This window comes from Protopterus annectens, chromosome 14.part0, assembly GCF_019279795.1.
Source record: "Protopterus annectens isolate FY-2018-M chromosome 14.part0, PAN1.0, whole genome shotgun sequence".
Lineage (NCBI taxonomy): Eukaryota > Metazoa > Chordata > Ceratodontiformes > Protopteridae > Protopterus > Protopterus annectens.
In genome coordinates, this window is record NC_056748.1 from 778,191,693 (window position 1) to 778,213,574 (window position 21,882).

Consider the following 21,882-nt stretch of genomic DNA (forward strand, 5'->3'; position numbering starts at 1 on the left):
TCATTATTTTCTAACTTCAGTCTTTAACGATTTGCCACTAATTTGCCAGAAAACTTCAATTTTATGAAAAATGGACCAAAAATGTGATGCAAAAATAGAAAAGAGCCACACAATACAGCTGGGAACCTGTCAATGAAGGGACACTTTTTTAATATTAGCACTGCTAACTTGAGCAGCTGACAAAATAAGATAATCTACATGCATTTCTGAAATTAAAAGTAATCGATAATTCTGATCATTATAATTACTTATTAATTGTAAACCCTCTATGATTTCTTCCAAATTTACCATTTTGCGGAGGGATTTTTAGGGGAAGAGCAACATTTTGAGCCAAAACTGGGGACAGTTGTGAGGTTTGGATATGCCTAATTCTATAAAGCAATTTATTTGCATGTACCTCTCCACCTGTTAATGCAGGAAATCTGGGCAAGGCCAAATATATTGGGGGAACATACAAACAGTACTAAAAATTGCTCTTGTATAAACTGAGACAGTTGATAGAACAACAGGTCTTGCTTTAGCATGCATTTTTCTGAAGGTTAATAAGTCTGAAACTCAATGTCTGTCATTATTTAGTGACTTAGTTCCTAAATGATTTGCCAGAAAACCACACATTTTATGAGGAACAAACCAAAAATAAAAAGCAAAAATCTATTCATTCTGTGAAAATCTGGACAGTTGAGAGGTATAGTTCAGTCTTTGAGTTTGCCACCCTTCCCCCTCACAAATTCATGGTCAAATGGAGCCTCCCCCCTGCAGCCATTCCAATGTTCCATTACTTTGCTATTTCACCCCATTTACCATAAACACTAACGTGCATACTGCTTTACTTCTACAATGATTTGGACTTCATTTGAAAGTTTTATTTTGCATTTTACAGCACAAACACGAAGACATCTGCTAAACAAAGCAATGCAGTCTCACAATGAAAATAGACTTAGCATTAAAACTTCTCTGCCCTTGAAACTCACATTCATTTAAACAGCATTGAAACCCACCAAAGAAAATACATTTGGCTAGTGGCAGATAAAGATTAACTTTGGGCTATTTTCAAATGATAGTCCCCTTGTACACAAAACATACATGTGTTCTGTGATGCACCTTCCTGACTGTATAAAATTATATTCCTTGTATAATAGAGTCCAGTTGTTAGAGGGTGTTTTAAATTTATTGTTTTGAACATTTTTCCAGTAAACAATGAAACAAAATGCATGCACCAATAATGACAAAACTGCCCAAGTGAGAACATTTCCATCATAAAAGTCTACTTAAACTTCGACAGTCCACCAGTATCAGTAAATATGCACAATCTCTGCAGAAGTAAAGTCATCTAAATAATTCCACATTAAAAAGATCTGTAACTAATGAAGAGGTTGCTGCTAGCAAACAACTTTCTATTTAATTGTTTCATCTACAAATAAAGTGCCTGTTGTCCTTGAGGAATAAATTGCCTATATTACATTAAAAATGATAAGCTAGTAATATTGCTATAGGGAATGGATGGCAAACTGATAACTGATGGGTTCATAGTTACTAGGTATCTTCGCCAAAGAGTACATCCTCAAGACGGCAGCATCCACCCTGTTTACAACACAGTACAATATCAGCAATGCATGTACTTACTGTGGGAGTAGAAGCCACAGCCTTTTGCATCAAAAGCAAGTACACTACCTGTTGTGCTATTAACAATGCAAGCAGACTCAACATAAGCAGCACTAATCTTCTCTTCCCCTGCAGCTCTCAGCTCCTTGTAAAATCTACTCAACACTCAGCTGTATCTCTCAACTTTGCAGCACAAGAAATCTGGAAAAAGCCAACATTTATTGGGGGGGGGGACAAAAGCCCCCAAACCAGGGACATATTTTAAACATTGCTTGTATAATCTTGGAAAGTTGCTAGAATAAAATGCTGTGTTACTACCATACATTTTGCTGCCAAGTCTTGAACCCAGAAACCTGTGCAAAACAGTCAGAGCAACATACCACTATGCCAAATCAAATGTTTTGTGAAAGAGAGGAAGACTGAAACTTAAATGGCTTCCATTTAATGAATTTAGTTCTCACCATAGCTGTCAACCTCTTAGCACAAAACACCTGGATAAAGCCAATAATGGGGGAATACAGCCCCCAAACATATTCAGTGAATTCAGTTCTCACCATAGCTGTCAACCTTTTAGCACAAAACACCTGGACAAAGCCAATAATGGGGGAACACAGTCTCAAAAATAGAGACAATTTTCAAATATTCATCTTATAAACCTAGAAAATTGCTAGAATAAAAGGTTTTGTGTTACCATGTACTTTCTGAAGAATATGAAGTCTGAAATTCAAATGCCTGTTATTTTTATTTATTTAACATTTGTTAACCAGGAAAGTCTAACTTGGAACAAAAGCCAATTTTCAGCAGTGGCCCAGGGGAGAAACACTCCAGACACATGCCTTAGTAAAATGGGAGGACAGCAGACCACCCAGAGGAAACCCACACAAACACAGGGAGGACATGCAGACTCCACACAAAAGGCACCCCAGCCAAGAATCAAACTGAGAACCTCTAGCTGTGAGGCAACAATGCTATCACTGCACTATCAACTATGTACTGAATTAAAAATCCACAGATGTTATGAGGAACAGAACAGAACAAAAATATGAGGCAAAAATCTGCAAAATCTTTCACAGATGGTGGTGGGTAGTAGGGAATTCAGGCTCTTGCTACCTGTACCCAGGGTACAGGGTTCAAGCCTGAACCACCACCATCTGAGTTCTCTCTAGCCACCAGTATATATCAGCTGGGGCATTTTATACACACACACACACACACACACACACACACACACACACACACACACACACACACACACACACATACCTGCAGCAGCTTTAATAACACGTCCTTCCCCCAGTAGCTTCAGGTCTGGTAAACACGTCCTTCTCCCAAGTCTTGTGTAAACACATCTTCCTTTCCCACAAGAGCAGGCTCCAGCCTGCGGATGCTACAGTCCGGATCTCTTCCATTCTATGCTGTCATCACTGCATACTGAATTCTTGGCATCAGAGTACTGAGATGCCTTCTTCCTACTCTGTACTGCTGTTGCAGCAGTCTGGATCCCCTCTGAGATACGCGATTGCTGAGTGTGCATGCGCCGACGTTCAGAAATGTTCTGAGACTCACTGATTTTTTTTTCTTTGTTTTTTTTTTCCTTTTCCATTGCTGTGGGGGCTGAAGTCCTATAGCATGAGCTGCCCCTGATCACTTCTTTTTATAATATTTCAATTTTGTTTTATATTGCTCTAGTTTTCCATTCAGTAAAAATCTGCCACACTGTTACTCGCATCTCACCTCCATCTTAAAATCTTTTGTTTCAGGACCATTAAATGGGCTGTGGGGCCAAATTAGGCTTGGTTTATGGTTAACTGAATGCAAAAAGTTGTAACTAGAGTGCCCATCTATGTAACTTCATGGTCCTATCTTATCGCCTGTTCAGCCCTCTTATTGGGATTACATGGTCTATTACCAATGTGAGTTATCAGCTGAGGAGGTAGTATTTTAGGGATGAGAATACAAAGCTTGATTACCAGGTATTCTCTGTCAGTAGTGCACTTGTTGGTTTATGCTCTACTTAACTTTGAACATACTAAACACATGGTATGTTTTAGCCCATCAAACACTTTTGATAACACTGCCCTAGGCCTATCTTTGTGTTAGCATGGGGTATAAAAAGGCTGTTGAAATCTTTGAGATGTTAAAATAGGCTGTAAACACAATATTTAATTCACCTGCTTAAAAAGTATTATCTGCCTCTTGTGCACACTGTACTTTGAGGGACATCCTCCCTATAGTGAAATCTGTAAGAGGACATGTCATTCATGTGAAGTATAGTGCAAAGATTTGATATTTTGCAACAGAGATCAACAATGCCTTAACTTACTTCTTAGTGCAGTAGGCCTATTTTTTTCTGTTTATAACTGTTCTTTCTAGGGCTTAGCAGTTGCTTACCTATTTCATACCCTAAATATTCTAACTTTGGTAAATTAAGTTGCTTTTGGAGACATTAACTGTTAACAAAGCTTGTCTTGATGAGTTTAGTGCAGCCTTCCTTACATTGTCTAGGTAAAATACAGCACACCTACCATGGGAGTTTCGGACTCGGCCCATAAGTCTCTCAAAGTTTGCAAGGGCCTCATGTAGCCCTCTGGTGTCAAATGTTTTTGTTCCTCTGTCTTCAGCCACTAGAGGGATATGATAGTATTGATTTGCTGTGGCCAATAATTTTTTCTTCCCAATCTTTTATTCAGTCATCAGTCTTGGGCATTGTGTTGCAGTCAAATTTTGAAATACTGTTAAGTATTCTAAAGTCATTACAGTACCTGACTGTTCCATCAGGCTTTGGGACTAATAATAAGGGGCTCTTTAGTTGTTGTTTTTGTCTCCTCTCTCACCTTGATTTAATCATGTTTCTGTACTTGTGTTGGCCAACCATTCTCTGAAACTGATATGTTGTAAAGGTTTAAAAACGCTTTTCACTGTAGTTGTCTCAGTGTGATAAGTGAAGTCTGTTTTGCCTTTAATTATGAAATCACTTTATTTCTTAACAGAAACAGTGTTATTTCATGTTTATTTGGGATATTGTGCCATGTTCTTGAGCTGCAGGAATAAAGGCCAGTTTTCTTTTTTCCAAAATATTACACTAGTCTCTCCTTATTATTATCCCTTCCCCCTCACTCGTAGTTTGTGCTTTTCATGGGTTTAGGACGTTAATATGGTATATTTTATTCTTACCTTCCCTTACCATTGTTTTAACTCTCAACTGTCCAGATTTTTGCAGAATATCCAGATTTTTTCCTCATAATTTTACTCTGTTCCTCATAAAACCTGTGTTTTTTTGTAAATCAGTGAGGACCAACTTTTTAAGTTTATACAAGTAATATCTAAAATTTGTCCCTATTTGTGGGCTTTTTCCCCCCTATTAATTGGCTTTGTCCAGATTTCTTGTGCAACAAGGTTGAGAGGTATGGTGAACTGGGTTTGGGGAAAACTCTGCTTTACATGGATGGGAAACCTGTTCCAGAGAAGGGGTAGCCTCTAACACACAGCTGTCTCTCCAACATGTCCTATTTATGTTGCAGATTAAAGTTTAGATCCCTAGATTGCGTAATTCTAATGTTACCCATTTTGTAGATATGCAGCAAGCCCATCAGAGCAGAATCAGGGGATGCTTTTAAGGCCAAGCATGGGTTGCATCTCATCAGTCTGTAGGAGACACAAAATGGGGATATTGCTTTGAGGAGGAGCCCCGCATAGTGCACACTGTTTAGACAATATATGTTTTTGTGAAGAACCTCTGATGCTTTAGTAGTTGTGTATGCATGGTCAGGTGCATGTCAAAGGGACCTTTGTACTCAGTGATTTGGTCTGATAAGGGCTGTATACAGAGGATCAGTGACTTCCTTGGACCTAGATGCCATACTCTAGTTGCACAGTATAGAATGATTTCCTTGCTACCATAAACACATGATTGTCCAAAGGCCATGTTTAATATATAAGTATGTTCCCAAACTCCCTGACTACTGGATCTACTCTTAACTATCATATTGATAATGCACCTTTCCCATGGGTGGCCTTCTTCCTAAAGTATATTGTATTAAGCACTTCTTGGTCTTGAGTTTTGGACCGTGGCTCTGGCACCAGTTATTAGTCTGTGTCAGGCCTTCTTGGAGGGTATTTGTGTCATGGGTGATTTTGTAACCATGCTGAGTTTGCAATCAGCCTCAAACATGGCCAGCTAGAGGAACTTGATGTTGACCTTGACTTCAGAGATGTAGATGCCAAAAAGGAGCGGCCCAAGGACCAAGCCTTGGGGGACTCCATTATTGACTAACTTCTTAATGGGGATAAACTACCCTATCCTAAATTCTTGGGGTCCTATCTGTGAGTCAGCTGGCTATCTAGTGGGTGACATAGGGGGTGTATACTTAATTTTATGAGTTTAAGCAATGCAGTGATAACTGGGAACTTGTTTATACCCTGCTTTCTAAGAGTGGCTAGATTTGTCGTCTATGTCTAGTTCCTGGTGGTTTTGGGAACCAAGTCGCTTATGGTGATCACTGCCTTCCTCTGTTTTAACAGAAGATAGTGGTTATCTGGCCTGTCTCAAGCTCAGAAGAAAATACTTTTTTTACTCAGTACTCATGAAATCTGAAATCCTTTATTTGGCAGATGAGTATTGCTGCCATGCAGTCTAAATCTCTGACAAGTTCTGGTATCCTTGATAAGTAGAAGCAGGGGCTTGGGAAATAAACCATTTATAGTTTGTTTAAGTCCACTAGAGATATAGGTGCCAGACCAGGGATGAATTTCCTGTTCAACATCCAGTTTTCCAAGTTACACTTGAATTGGGATTGGGAGAAACTCTGCTTACATTGAAGGGGAACCTATTCCAGAGAAGGGGTAGTCTCTGTGATACATGCCTGTCTCCCCAGAAGGTCTGATTTATATCACAGTCAGGGTTAAGTCTTTAGAATGGGTAATTCTGGCACTGTTTATTTTGCATATATGCATGAGGTCCATCTGGGTGGAGTTTGACAGTACCATGTTTGACAGGCATGGTTCTCCCCTCAACAGCCTATAGTAGACAGAATACAGGATAGGGCTTTGAGATGGTCTGTATAGGACATGTTACTTATGCCCTGTATTCTTTTAGTGATGAACCTCTTTACACACTCCAATTGTTGGATGTGGATGTGCCTGGTTAGGTACATACCAAAGGGGGCATTGTACTCAATGATAGGACTGATGAATGATGAATTTAGTGGAATAATGACCTCCTTGGACCTAAATCCATACCTTTGCTTACAAAATGCTTTTTCTCACTACAGTTGACAAATGATGGACAAAGGCTAGATTACTGTCTGTGTTTGTCTCCCATGTCCCTGACTACTGGGTTGAATCTTAGGGGTGTGTTGTCAATATGATAGTTACCAGGGGTGGAAGACTCCTTGTAGGATACTATTATGCATTTCTTGGCATTTAGTGTTAGTACATGGCTCTGACACACGTTATTTGTCTGCATCAGCTCTTACTGGAGAACATTAGTGTCTGTCAACGATTCTGTGACTGCTCCTAATTTGCAGTTGTTTAAAGGTTTGGTCAGCCAGAGGCCCTTGACTACAGAGAAGTAAATGCCAAAAAGAAGTGGTCTCAAGACCGATTCCTCATGAACTCTGCTTATGGCTGGCCTCTTTGTAGAGGGGAACTCTCCAGTTCTAACTTCCTGTGTCCTGTCTGTGAGTCAGCTGACTATCCACTGGGTGACCTAAACTTAAAAGGTTGGGTATAAACCCTTATCAACAATGCCCATGTTGGGTATTGCATGCCTTGGCCAGGTTGTGGTAGGCAGTGTAAACCACTTTGACCTCATCTAATGCTTTGAACTTTTGAAAGAAGCCCACCATATTCAGTAGGCATGATCTGCCCTAGACGAAAATAAATTGGGTTGGTTCCAGTCATTAAGAGGTTTTCTATGTAATCATTGATCATTTCCATGATGACTCTTTCCATGGCTTTCTATGTGAGACATTTGGGAGTTATGGGTCTGTAGTTTGTAGATGGCCCACCTTTGTGCAGATGGATGACTGTTGCTGTTCTTCATTCATGAGGCACTAAGCCTGTTTGGAGGCTACAGCTGAATAGCAATTCTAGAGGCCTGCTAGGACATGTTTTATGCTATTTAGTCGGCATCCTGTGAGAGTGTCTGGGAACATCAGTGCAGTGTTCTTGGCCGTGGACATAGCACTGAGGACCTGTGTCGGAGGAGTTATATTTGATAGTACTTCTGAGGTGAGGTTGATAGGGACAGAGAGGCAAAGTTAGAGATGAATTTGTCTGCTGGTAAGTGCTATATTTTCTGGCTCAGTATGGTTTGCTCCATTAACAATGAGTATTGTACACAGTTGTGTATTGCCTTTGAGGTTGTATACATAGTCAACAAATGCCTTGTGGCTGTATTTGGTCTGGGTGGCCAAATTTACCTCAAATTTTGCTTTAGTAGACCTTATTTGTCCTCTGTATTGTTTTGTTTAGTTTGAGAGTGCTTTTATCCTGCTGGTTGCCAGTCCTTCTAATTTTTGCCATGATTTTCTTTCTGTTACACAGCCTATTGATGTTACAATTCCACCAGGGTGGTTTATTTTTTGAATTAATTCTGTATTTCTTCCTGGTGGGTATAGCTGCCTTTATGGAGCTGTTAACATACTTGTATAGGGATTCTTTGAACAGTTCTGCATAGGCAGCAGTGTTCTCAGTGTTTGTGGGAGATTGACATTTTTTGCCAGGTTATCACTTATTAGTAGGAAGTTAATCTCCCCTCGCCTTGTTTTCACACAATTCGAAAGGACTATCAAGTCTAATAGGATCTAAAGGTCATGAGCTCCCCTTGATAAACTGTCCTTCCTCATCAATGGCTCAGGATGTTGTTTATCTGCTCCAATTAAGTTCGTGTTGGCATCCCTCTCTCCTTTGACAAAGCTAAACTGGGTCGGGTCCAGTACTGGGGTCTCCTATATCTCAGGCCCTATGCTTTGCAGCTGCCGAGCCCATAAAATTTGGCTTATTCCCCATATATTAATGAGGTAATCACCAGGTCCTGGAGCGCGGTTGACTAAACGTTTTTGCACCCTGTAGCACGATCCTGGACACCATCCCGGTCCCATTGATGCTGTGGTGCTTTTTTTGCTTTAGAGAGCAGCCACCACAGGGGGATGGGACACGTCCCGGAGGGCTCATGCTGTGGGGATAGTTGAGAGAGCTAGGGGAGAGAGTGATTTCTGTGAAATCCGGGAGGCTACATGGTAGTATGTCTGTTGGTTTCCAGAGAGAGGTGTGAGCATTGCACCTGAACGCCACTCATATGTTGGCAATGATGGCACAAATTCTCTGGTTTTGTATCATTTCTTGAGGCCATATGAGTTGTCGCTCTTTTTTTCACCCAGCATCTAAAAAATTACCTAAGGCCCATTTTCCTGAATCCATGGCAATTTTTCTCAAAAATGTTCCCTTTTAGATTTTTTTAAGTCTTTGTTCGTAAATTTTAATCCTTGGATCAGGTGACTTCCTTATGTTTTTTGTTCCCATCCATGTAACTGACCCTGTGTCTAAAAGACCCTTATTGGGGCTTTTGGGACTGGATCAGTCCACTCCTGTGCAGAGTCAGAGTTTCCATTTGGGAGGGGCCATTGGGGGCCTCCTGGAGGCCCATAGTGGTTTCCTGTAAGGTCTTCCCCTTTTTCACATGTATCTGACTCAGGGCCTTTTTGTTTTACCAAGAATAGTCTTGAGTAGGCAGGTTTGCTTTAGAGAAGTTCTCTTCACATTTCAGTTTTCCATGTTTGTGATCAGATGATGTGGATTTCCAGTGACTATAGTTTACTAGAAGTGCTCACAACAAACATTTGTGACAATAGTCTCATGGTGTTATGTATTACTTCTGGGAGTAGGCACCACAATCTCCATCTCGTGGGAAATCCATGAAGCCCAGTGGAACCATTTGAATCTCATTGTTCCCTATGGAGTGGTGTAGAAAGTACTGGAAGGTTGTGTGGATTCCATTAGTTTAGCTGAGTGTGTTCCTGAGTGGCTTGTTTGGGCCAGGCGTTGGTACTAGGTGTCTTCTAGAGCAGTTTGTGAGTTTTGCCTGGTGGCGCCCAAGCCAAGTTCCCAGGGTTTGAGTATGGTTGCCTCCAAGTTGCCCGTGTGTTGCTTGCACAGCTCAAGCTTCTGGGGGGAGTATCCTTTGGGAACCTAAACGAGTATCCTTTATGAGGGAGGATACGGTTTGAATTTGAACGCTATAGCCTTTGGCCAGCCATCTGATGATAAGTGCTCTCATTTGGTGAGCTAGGTGCCTTAGATTTATGGCAGGTTGATCGTGGCCTACAGACATGTTTTTTGGGAGTCGGACCCATTTTGAGATTTAGGTTTGAGATTTATTTGTCTTGTATGGTAGTTTCCTCCCATCTTTGTTTGGGAAGCAGAGGGTTTAGTGCAAGGCACCTTGATTCAATGGCTCATGGGTGGGTAGTGGGAGCCCATTGATGCTTAAAGTTGCCAAGGTATGTTTATCTCAATCCCAGCTACAGAGGGCTGTCAGGCCCTGTCATCCATTCAGACATCACTGGATCCCTTTGAATGACAACATGACATTAAGCCAAATTGCTCTTCATGATCATCTGATTCTCTACATTGTGGCATCATTGGTGAAGGCTACTCTAGTATCAGGTTAGGGTCATACCCACCTGGCTACATTCAAAGAGGTCTTTATGATCTCTTTTCATGCAGTCCACCAGGGTAATCAAAAAGTGGCTCGCTCACATTTTATGAGTGCTAAATGACTCGGTGCTGGAATGATGTTTGCTGTGAGCAGACCTTGTGTTGCTTGTGTTACTGTAATTATTTCTTGCCTAGGACCTTTACTGTGACCCCAGGTGAGGTCTGTAGCCTGGAGGAGTTTGATTGTAGTGGCTCCTTGTTTGGTTTTATTTGGACAAGGACCTTTCCACTTGCCTGCTTGTGTTTCTCTGGTTTTGTTTGTTTGGGTGCTTTGGGCCTTATGTGTTTGTACTGACTGGTTTTTAGCAGCTCTCTGCTGTTTAGGGTAGAGTTTACTCAGAGCAGAGGTAAATTTTGCCAGATTCTTTGTTTGGTTTGGTGTTTCAGTGTGGTGGTGCAGCGCTGGGAGTTTGGTGTGGTGTGTGGTGTAGTGGTGTCCTGCTGTCTTCTCCTGTGTGGGGAGTTTTGAGAGCCTCCAGTTTGCAGCTCAGCCTCTAGTATGGCCTCTCTCGTGTGGGCTGTGGGACGTGGGAGAGGAGAGAGGTCTGTTCTAGGTGTTTACAGGCAGTACATTGCCCTCAAGATCAAGAGATTCACCAGCCCAATTGAGAGGAGAGACACAAAACTGATTTTGGACATGCTAGAATACATTAAAAAATTTATGAGGAAAAACAGGGGCAGTGACTGTGGGGGGTGTAGTGTTTTTTAATTTTTTCCTTGCTTATATAATTGGGTGAGGGAGTGCCAGGTAACTTGAGTGCAATGATGTAGCCAACTAAAACAAAAACGACACAACAAAAAGTTCCTTTGTCAGTGAAACAAATAAATTACAGTAAGCAAAATGCATATCACTAGTGATCCACAGAAGCTGCTGAGGAGAAAAGGAAAACATCTCAAAATAATCAGCAGCAGCTCAGAATTATCCATCAATCAAATTTATTATAAAATTAATAAATAATATTAAAACACATTAAAAAGTGCAAATACAGGTTTTAAAAAACTGATACATGTAATATGTAAAATTTCTTATCTAAGTGATAAATGTAAAAATGGAAGTAGTGAATGTATGTTAGCATAAGTTTTGAAATAGGTTATAAAAGAGTAGTTAGAGTAGTTCCTGAACATTCTCGCATTAGTGAGGACCAGATCCAGTATGTTTGTGCCTCTGATTGGTGTATTCACAGTCTGGTCCAGGGAGGTTGTGTTTTGTGTTTACAAAATCCAGAAATTTCTGTGCCTGCATGTCTGGTGTCGTATATGACTCCCAGGTAATAGTGTGGTAATTAATGTTGCCCATGAATATGGTATTGGGTTGGGTGGCAATTAATGTCACTCTTGCATATGGTATTGAGTTGAATGGTAATTGTTTCCAAAAAGCTTAAATAAATTTTATGGGTTTCCTGGGTCATATAGTAGGCCCAATAGCCTGCAAGTAAGTCATATAGGATTTTGCCTATGGTGATTTGAACGTGGTGAAGATGGAGTGTATCTTCCTGTTTGACCAACCTTGAGGTATATTTATTTTTGATGTAAGTAGGAGACACCCCACCTTTAGTCCCTGTCTGTGTAGCAGCTGCTGTAAATGTTTGTAAGGCATTATAACCTTGCACTGCTGGGGTGCTCTCCGTTGCTTTAAGACATGTCTCAGTGACTACACAGATGTCAATATCCTGTAGTGTGAAGAGAGCTTGTAGTGAGTGGTTTCTTGTTTACACTCCTAGTATTGAGCAGTAACACCTTTAGGTTTTCTTGGTTTTGATTTGCTATGTCGGAAGTACTTTCTGTTTGGCCTTGCCTAAAAAAGGCACAATGGAGGAAGACAGTGTTTTAGCTAATATTCGAAAGCCTAGAGGGGAGAGGTCCATACCATCTACTTCCATGCTGACAAATATTGCACTCCCTTAGAATGAAAGCAAAAACTAAGCCAGTTATTAGTCAGTCATCTGTTCGTATTATGGCATCATCCTTGAAGAAGGTAAGATGCTGCTCAATGCTAGGCTTGTACTATCCTGGGACACACATTCTGAGAACTCCATATAGTCTCTCATCATATAGTTGAGGGAGGTACATCTCTAGTTGTTTACACCCATGTGGACTATGAATGTGTCATACTGGTACTTATGGTCTAATGACCTGAATGCATGTATAATGTGGCAGAACCTGACCCTTATAAGCAAATGACTGTGACTTTCTGCTTACTCAGTCTGGTGAGAAGGACATTACTGTCTCTCACAATGAAGTCTTCAATGATCAGAATGTTGGATTGTGTGGTGGCTTGCCTTATGGGCTTATAGGTAGAGAGTCCATGAGATGTGTCTGTATAAGTAAATGTGGGTTTTGTTTTTGAAAGAGTGTGTTCAGGGCTGCTGAGGGTATTTGTTATATTTACTTCATCTAGGAGGTCTTTGCAGTTTAGGAAGGTTACATTTAAGTGCCTCAGCATACTGTATGTGGGTCTGTGGTCTACTTTGAATTGGGGGATGAGTGGTGTGTGTATTACTTTTGACTGACATTAGGAGTGCTTTTATGTGAGAGCTTTACCTCTGGTGACATTATCTAAATACATCTGTTACATACCTTATTGGTTTGTTTGAGAATTAGTTGGTTGTCAGTAAACATGAGGCAATTTCTACATCGCCTCAGGATGCTCATGTCCACCAAGCTGGTAATAGATGGTGGGAAAGCTCCTATCCATATCACAGGCCCTCTGCATTATTGATTTTAGATGGTTGTGGGGAGAATATAAAGTAATAACAGGAGTATCTGATAAGCATCTCTGTGGGCAGTGCTTGTCATTGCAAACTAGTTGCCCTGTGTGCAACTAGGTATTGGTGTAATTTATTTTTACTGAATACATTTCTGATTTTTCAGAAATATAAACATATATACAGCATGTATATCTAAGAAATATTTACATAATCAAAGCTTAAAGTGGAGAAACAATTCCAATAACAAACATTATAAAACCAACTATTTATATAGGATGTCTATACTTAAAAAACTTTATTTTCTTGAATGTATCTTTGAATAAGATTATAATTTATTACAGTCTTCTGTTTCCAGCACTTGATTTACTTTCTGCCAGACAATGCTTAAAGAAGTAGGTTGTTCTGTTCTTTCCTTGATCGTTTTCAATTCCATCTGCGAGACTGATAAAACCATGTTCTTGAAATGTTTAAAATTGGGAGGAGTTACAGCTTTCCAGTTCTGTGTAATATTTTTCCTTGCAATAGCAAGGAGAGTCCACAAAATTACATATTTTTGCCTTGGAACACAAGACAGCACGTGTATTTAACAAAACTAGAGATTTTGTAAGTTGGAAATTCAGTGAACAGTACCTGTAACAAATAGATAATACTTTCCCAATATTGTTTAAGTAAATGGCATTTACAGAACATGTGTTGCCAATTGGCTATTGATTGTGATTTACATCTCCAACATCTATTTTTTTATTATATATTAGTTCTAATTTGTGTGGTGTTAATTATGTTCTATGTAAAAATTGCCATGTGAAAAGTTGCCAGTATAGTGATAAAGATGTTAGTTTTGGAGATGCAAGAATTATTTTTTTTTATCTTTATCATCTGGCATTTTACCATTATCATAGCATTTCCATCTATTTTGCTTATTATGAACTCTTGTTTCTTTAACTAATTTGTACAATACTGATGGAATTTCCCTCCAATGGGAAAGGAATTTTATCAGCATTATTAACTGCTCTATGAACTTAGGAAACTTTTCCCTAACAGACTTCTGCATTATTGCTTGTTGGTTTAAAACTGTTTATCTTAATCCCTGCAGTGTTAACCACATGTCATTTTCAATGTTGTACTCACTACTAATTTGTTCTGTTATTAGTACTTTATTAGTGTTTATCAACTGACACCAGTAAATTAGGCCATTCTTATTGTTTTAATGGTTCTATATTACAAGATCAAAGCTTTACTTAATTGAATAAATAAAGCTCAGACTTGTAATATTAAAACCATAAATTGTCGAATGGGCAATTTAATCCAAGGAAAGACTTCCCTTGGTCGTTATGTGGAGTCTGCCCGTTTCTGCAATGTGGAGTGATCTCGGAGTTGGTATATTTAGGTAGGGGGGGTGTGGGTGGCAAAGTCCCCCACTTGATTTCGGATGTAAATTTTTTTTTTTTGATTCGGCCATAGAAAGTGTTTCCCTTGGTTGAATCAGGCATTCAACAATTTTAGCTGTCGATATTACAAGATTGAGCTTTAGTTATTCGATTAACTAAAGCTTCAATGTTGTAATATAGACGCGTTTTAACTGCTACTGAGTTCTGAGTTATAATATTATTTTGTGTATATGCTATTGGGAATATGAAAAAAGACCATGTTTTTATGTCTGGATTTTTGTTTACAAAGTGCATAAAAGACTTTAGGATATTGATAATGTATTTAGAATTTATATTTTTGTGTTTCCCTGTTGCCATATATTCCTTCAGTAACCAAAGTAAGCTATTCGGTACTATTTCCATATGTTTATTTGTTGTATCATAAGTGGTTTTTAACCAGATTTTTTTCATGTACTAGTTTCCATTTGGAAGTATATTCTTTGCTTAACCACAGAGAAACTGGTTTTAAAGCTGATGATTGCATATGTCCTTCTAAATCTGATAAGCCTATTCCACCTTCTTCCCATTTGTCAAAATGATGTCTTAGGGCAACTCTAGATTTTTTTAGGGTACTAAGAATTGTATTACCCTTTCAAATTGTTTTAAATATGATTTAGGTGGAAGTGGTGAGCAAGCTTGTATCAAATACAGAATTTTCATGAATATAATCACTTTAATTATATATAGTCTTTTCTCCATAGTAAAAAATAGCTTATTCCATTTTTGTATGAGTTCTTTGATATTATCCAAAATCTCTTTATAGTTTAGTTGCACTGTTGTAGCTATGTCATTTGTAATTTTAACACCTAAGTATTTGTATCATTTCTAGATAGATATTTATGATATTTTTTATTTAATGCTTCTTTGTTCATATTTATTAGTAACATATTGGTTTTATTTTCATTAAATGATAGTCCAGAAATCTTCTTAAACTTTGTTGCTTTCCATGGTTCTTTTAGTGTGTTATTATCCTCTTTTAAAGTCAATAAAATGTCTGCAAATAGTTGAGTCTTTAACTCAAGGTCAGTATCTAGCTGAATTCCTTGAATGTTTGGGTTTGCACGTATGCAATTTGCTAATGGTCCCATCACTAATGGGAATAACAAAGGAGAAAGTGGACAACCCTGTTTTGTACCTTTTGTAATGGTAATAGGCTCTGACAAGCAGGATCTTATTTTTATGTATGTCGAAGATTTATCATAAAGAGACCTTATTAGTCAGGTAAACTTTTTTGAAAATCCATACTCCACCAGATCAAGCCAAAGGTAATCCCAATTCATAGAATCGAATGCACTGTTAATATCTAAGCAAATGACATTCATTTTATTTTTTGTTTTGTTTACTAAATCAATAAGGGGCAAAATTCTCTTTATACTGTCATATGTATTTCTGTTTTTAATGAATCCTGTTTGATCGTTCTCTATCAATAACTGGAATATTTGTTTTATTCTGTTTGTATGAACTGTCATAACTATTTCATAATCTATACTTAATAAACTTATGGGTCTATATGAGGTACACTTATCAGGTTTTTTATCTTGTTTCAAAATTGGTGATACTTGAGTGCATTTCCAAGAAGGAAGGCATTTGTTACCTTCTTTAACTGATGTGAACACACTTAGTAATAGATTTAATGCATTATTAGATTGTAGTTTAAACATCTCTGGTGTCATATTATCATTACCTGGGGGTTGGTTTAATTTTAGTTAATTTATTGTTTTTTGAGTAATAAAGGATTGTCAATTCAGACCATGTTGTCACCTCAAGAGTTTGTTCTTTAATTTAAGTTTTTTGATTTGAGCTTTAATTCCTGTCATAGTTATATCTTTATTTGTTATTTTTCTGTCTTAATCTGATAGTCTTAGTCTTATATTTTCCTTAAGGAATTTTCTAAGTGCTTCACTTGATTCTACTTTATTTTCTTGACTATTGAGTTTATTAAAATACACTCTAAAGGCTTCTAGAATTCCTTCTAAGTCTGATACTTTTATTTTTTTGTCTGTATTGTATATTTCTTTTATCTGATTTGCCTTTATCATTCTTGTTGTCCTGTTAGCTATTCTCCTTTGATTTTATTTTTTTGGATTCATAGAGTAAGCACATAGTTTGACCTTCTCTAGAATAGATATATAGGCTGGAATTCTTATGATTGTAAGTTTTCTCTTAAAGTTAAAATCTATTTCAAAAGTTATTGCATTATGGTCTGAGAAGGGGCAGGTAATTGTTTTGACAATGCTTATTTCTGTGGTAAGATCTTTTGTTATATACACTCTTATCTATTCTGGAAAAGGTGTTCTGTCTATGTGAGTAATGTGTGAATATCAATGAATCTTGTTCAGCAAATCTGTTAATGTCCATTAAGTTATGAGTCAGTAAACCCTGTAAGTAATTTTGATAGTGGAGATTTCTTGTGTGTGTTTTTAGCATTTGTGTCCTATTCTTTCATTATACAATTATAATCTCCTGCAATTATTGTATTACCTTTGGAATGTTGTATTATGTTCAATAAATGTTGTTTGACTGCCCTGACACCCAGTCCTGGTATCCAGTAGTTGTTTACCAGGGAATAAGCCAAACCATTTATTAATACTGACACTAAACAAAACATTCCTGAGTTATCATTGACTGTATTTATTATGTTGGGCATCAAGGTAGTCTTTCTCCTAATATTGCTACACCTATTTGCTTTTTATTATATTCCGAACTTGCTAGTAATGTGTAATTATGCATATTAACCTTATTAATGTCTTGCTGTATAAGATATGTTTCTAGTAAATATACTATTTGTACTTTACATAGCTTAAGATATCTTTGTAAGCTTCCTCTTTTACAGTTATTATTTAAGCAATTGACATTGATAGAAATCCATTTCACACATGGACTAACTATACCTTTATATTTAACCCTTGTCCTGTTTTTGTGTTTGTACATAACCTTGTATGTGTGCTGAAAACTTTTTACCATTCATTTCATATATGTTATAAACGCATTGCATAGACATCCATTTAAAAGGTACAACTGTCTGCATAAAAAGTGGTTTTCAAAATAAACAACCAATCATTCCCTTCATGGGAGAAAACATCCCATCCTTGAATAGGTTTACTATTCAAATGACCCCTCTTACCCCTATTCAACATCTGCCCTCAGATTTCCCAACAACAAATATAACCAAAAGCATCAAATTCTTATTGCTTGTGTGCTATCAAACTTTAGCTATTGAACTGTATAATATTCAATTAAACACTATTACAGAAATTGTTATATGATATTACTGTCTGCAGTTAAATAAAATAGTATAACCAACTTTAAATACAACATTGTTCTAGTATATACATCTTATATTTTATCTCACTGTATTATTTAATGTCCTTCAACCAATATCCATTTTCAGTGTAACAGAATCTATTGTATAGTGTCAAGATTTTATTTATTAGACAACGCTTTATTATCAATGCATTTCTTGCTTAATTTATCACCATTCTATACATATATCCCTTTGCCCATATGTATATTTCTATGTAACCATTTTATTTTTTGTGTTTCTTCATGCCACAATATACAGCTAAGATTACTGTTAGTATTTGTTGCAAACCCTATGTGTACACAATCCAACTAGGTTCATACTTCCTACTGTTAAGACAACAGAGCCATATGAAACTTCATTTGTTTCAACATCCAGTCAGTTTAATGAAAACATTGTTATTGTTGTTATAAACTGTAGATTTTAATATATAATAACATTTTGGATTCTAATGCAATCTCTATGTATAAAATAACACTTTTATATAGTACATTCATCTGTTGAATTGAATTCTTTACATCTTTAGATTTAGGTCTGTTTGTATTCATATTGTAGGCTTTCATAATGTTCTTGTTTAATAGATAAGTTATATCCAGATTTTGTGATATTTTATACTTTAGATACTATCAGCAATTAATATGAATTTATTAAGGCTTCATCTGATTCATGTAATCTCTTACTTTTAACTTTTCTTGTACCTTGTTTTTCTCTATGAAGCAGAAGAGAATCCTAAGGATTTCATAAATAATATCTGAACTGCTCTTAGTGTATTAAACATATCAGTATTGCTGTATGTCTTGTTTAACAATTGAACTTAATCTATTCATCTTCAATGACTAACTTGTGGACTGACATCAGACTTGTTCATGTTTATCACATATGAGAGTCATTTCTTATTTACCAGTCTTGTTAAGTATGCTGATTCTTATAATGCTTTCATGACATTTCTTTATTACATCTGGTTCAGCTTCTTACTGAATAAATTTGTGTGTGTGTGTGTGTATATACATATATATATATATATATATATATATATATATATATATATATATATATTATAAGTAGTCATACTTTCTTTTATTAACTGTTTACATCAGTTGCTTCTATCTTGTTCATGATGTCATTTTCTTTGCATATATTGTAGTACTTTGTGGTAATTTCTCTTATTTTCTTTTAGAATTATTAAGTCTATGCTATCTTTATGTACATACTAAATAATGCTTTGAAGCACTTGTATTTTGGTGAAAATATGTACTTGTCACTTTAAGAGCCTTTTGGTTTAAGTTAAGCCCCATACTGCTTTGCTTCAAGTGCTAGTCACTCTCTGTAATCAAGTACTTTTGTTTTTGGCCGTTTATGAATATACAAATGATTCTAATGGACTCTAAACAGCTTTTTTTATTGCAATACCTCAAGATGGATTAAAAACTTATTTTACCAGCTCGTGGCTTTGGCGGGAAAGCAGTGAACTGTAAGTGAAGCTTTTGGAGTTCTAGAATAGGTCATGAGCTTAGAGAGCAGTTTTTTTTTACTTTCAGTTTCTTCTAATTCATTTAAAATTACTACCAGCATTGACTGCACCACAGAAAAGTGCCTCAAACAACATTTTTAATATTAATAGCACTCTTTTAACTATTAACACATAGTTTGGAACAAATCATAAACATTTGATTTTTAAAGTTGTATAATTTTATATTTCCTAGACCATTCACACTAGAGTCAAAAGCAGTATAGCATTGTGTTATCTAACTATTAAAGCCTGAAAGCATGTATGTTAGCTCCATATTTCGCATATTAAGACACAGCAAGTTAGTACTACTTGTTCTAGATATTAAAGCAGTTCTTTGATATTTGTCTTATTTTATATGTTTAATATTGCATTAGTAAAAATAATAAAAGGCATTTACCTTGTCATTCATACCAGAGTCAAAAGCAGTATAGCATTGTGTTATTAAACTGTTAAAGTCTGAAAGCAAGTATGATAATTCTGTTTTTCATATGTTAAGGCATAGCAAGTTAGTAATACTTGATCTAGTTATTAAAGCAGTTCTTTGATTGCATTAGCATGAATAATAAAAGGCATTTACCTTGTAAATGAGATTGTTTCCAAACAGTATATGTCACCCAGTTCATTTTTATATTCCATGGTGGTGGTGTTGTAAAATCTGGGTTTATCTAACTAGTTAAACATTTGAATGAGTATTTCTACTCTAATATTTGTTTAAACATCTTTAGATTGTCATCTTTATTTGTCTCTCAGCTGCTGCTTCTTCTTGTCATTTGTTTTCCATTCATTTTTCTCAGCATGGCATTTCAAACCAAAAGAACTCCAATCCATGTCTTCTATCTTGTCTAAGACTTTATTAGTTGACAGATGAGTCAATGCTGTTTCTATTGAGTCAAATATTTTTGAGCCATTACTGAAGAAGATTTGAATTCTTGCTGGAAAAAGCAGATGTACTTTGTGTTGCCTTTTTTAAGTTCTTTTATTAGTGGTAAACACTCTTTTCTTTTGGCCATCACCCCAGATGAATAATCATTATCAAACCGGATTATGTGCTCTCCAAATGTGATCGGGGAATTAGACCAGGCAGTTTTTAATATAAGTTCTTAATCTTGAGATGAAAATATTTTGACTATGACTAGGCTTTAAGGATCTGTGAACTCTCTCAACCCCATAGGAGAGAGCCTCTGGAAGCTTTAAATGTCTTGTAGCCATGTATTAAGAAAGTTCACCATATTACTACCCCGAGTTCCTTCTGGTATTCTATAAATCCAGAGATTGTTACTTCTGGATATATTTTCTAGATCTTCAGTTTTGTCCATTAGTGAAATATTTTTGTCTGTTTAGTGTATCAATATGTTTTTCATAGTCAGAAATTCTGTTTTCTACATCAGTTAATGATTCTTCCATATTTTCTATCTTCAGGGATTCTGTTGCTTTGTTAATTCCTGTAGTTAGATTTGCTTTTTACTATTCTCTTCAAATGTATCCAGTTTCTTGTTCATTTTATCAAATTTCAGTCTTGCATTGTTGTTAATAATGATTGTAAATCCTTCTTCATTGTTTGGTCAGACATAGTATTTTTTGAGAATGTCATCTTTTCTCTGGTCCTAATGCTTTCTCTTCAGGTTTTTGACAGGAATGTTTGTAGAAAATGCCAATTTTTTTATGTAGACTTCTTTTACCATTAGTTGTGATATTCCAGCAAAGCTGAACTGTCTATGATCAATATTTTTTAATTTTTCCTGTCAGAAATAGATTTTAAGGACAGAGCTGAAGAAAGATGCTGCTACTCAGTTCTCATGCTGCCCACCTATAATTTCAAGGGTGCTTGTATGCACTTAGCACTTGGATATAATAGAGGGGTAATTCAAGTTTAGGAACCTAAGGGGAGATCCACTAATTTTAAAAGAACAAGATAGATTGGAAGGGGATGGGCACTTAGAATTCTTCTTTAAAATGATTTTGGCTTATTGACAATATCCAGTGAAAGAGGAGAGGGAAGGAAATATGTGGTGAAGTTAACATAAGGGGAGGCAACTGGGGGGGCAACTGGAGAGACAAATGAGTTTATAAGCATAACAGCACAATGGTGGGAGCGTAAGAAAATTTTAATTTCTGTGTGACTCATGAGACATGGTTGTCATCTCTTTCCTAGTTTAAATATTCAACTGAAAACAGACTGTATTACCTTGCAGTTGGTCCCAATGGTTAAGGCTGTGAAGCTGTAATTCTGTGGTAAAGGTTTGATTTCCCCCTGCTCTCATTTAGCTGCTGTATGACCTGGAGCATGTCACTTAGCCAGACATTGCTCTGAGGTTGTCTCTGAAAAGGGACAGTGTGTCCGGTGGACCTACCTGGTTAACAAATAGATATTATTACTACTTATGCATAGGAGTAACATATAAATGTCCCAAGATATCCCTGTTCTACCCATCTCTGGGTAATTTGTACACAAAGTCTAAGGGTTGAAAACTACCATGAGAATGTAGGCTTCTTAGGATTTTTGCAGATCAGTAGCCTTCTAAGCTACAATGTACCTATATTTATACACACTATCTGTAAAATGATTTGTTTGAATTTGTTAACCAGGAAGTGCAGGGATTACAACTGACCAATTTC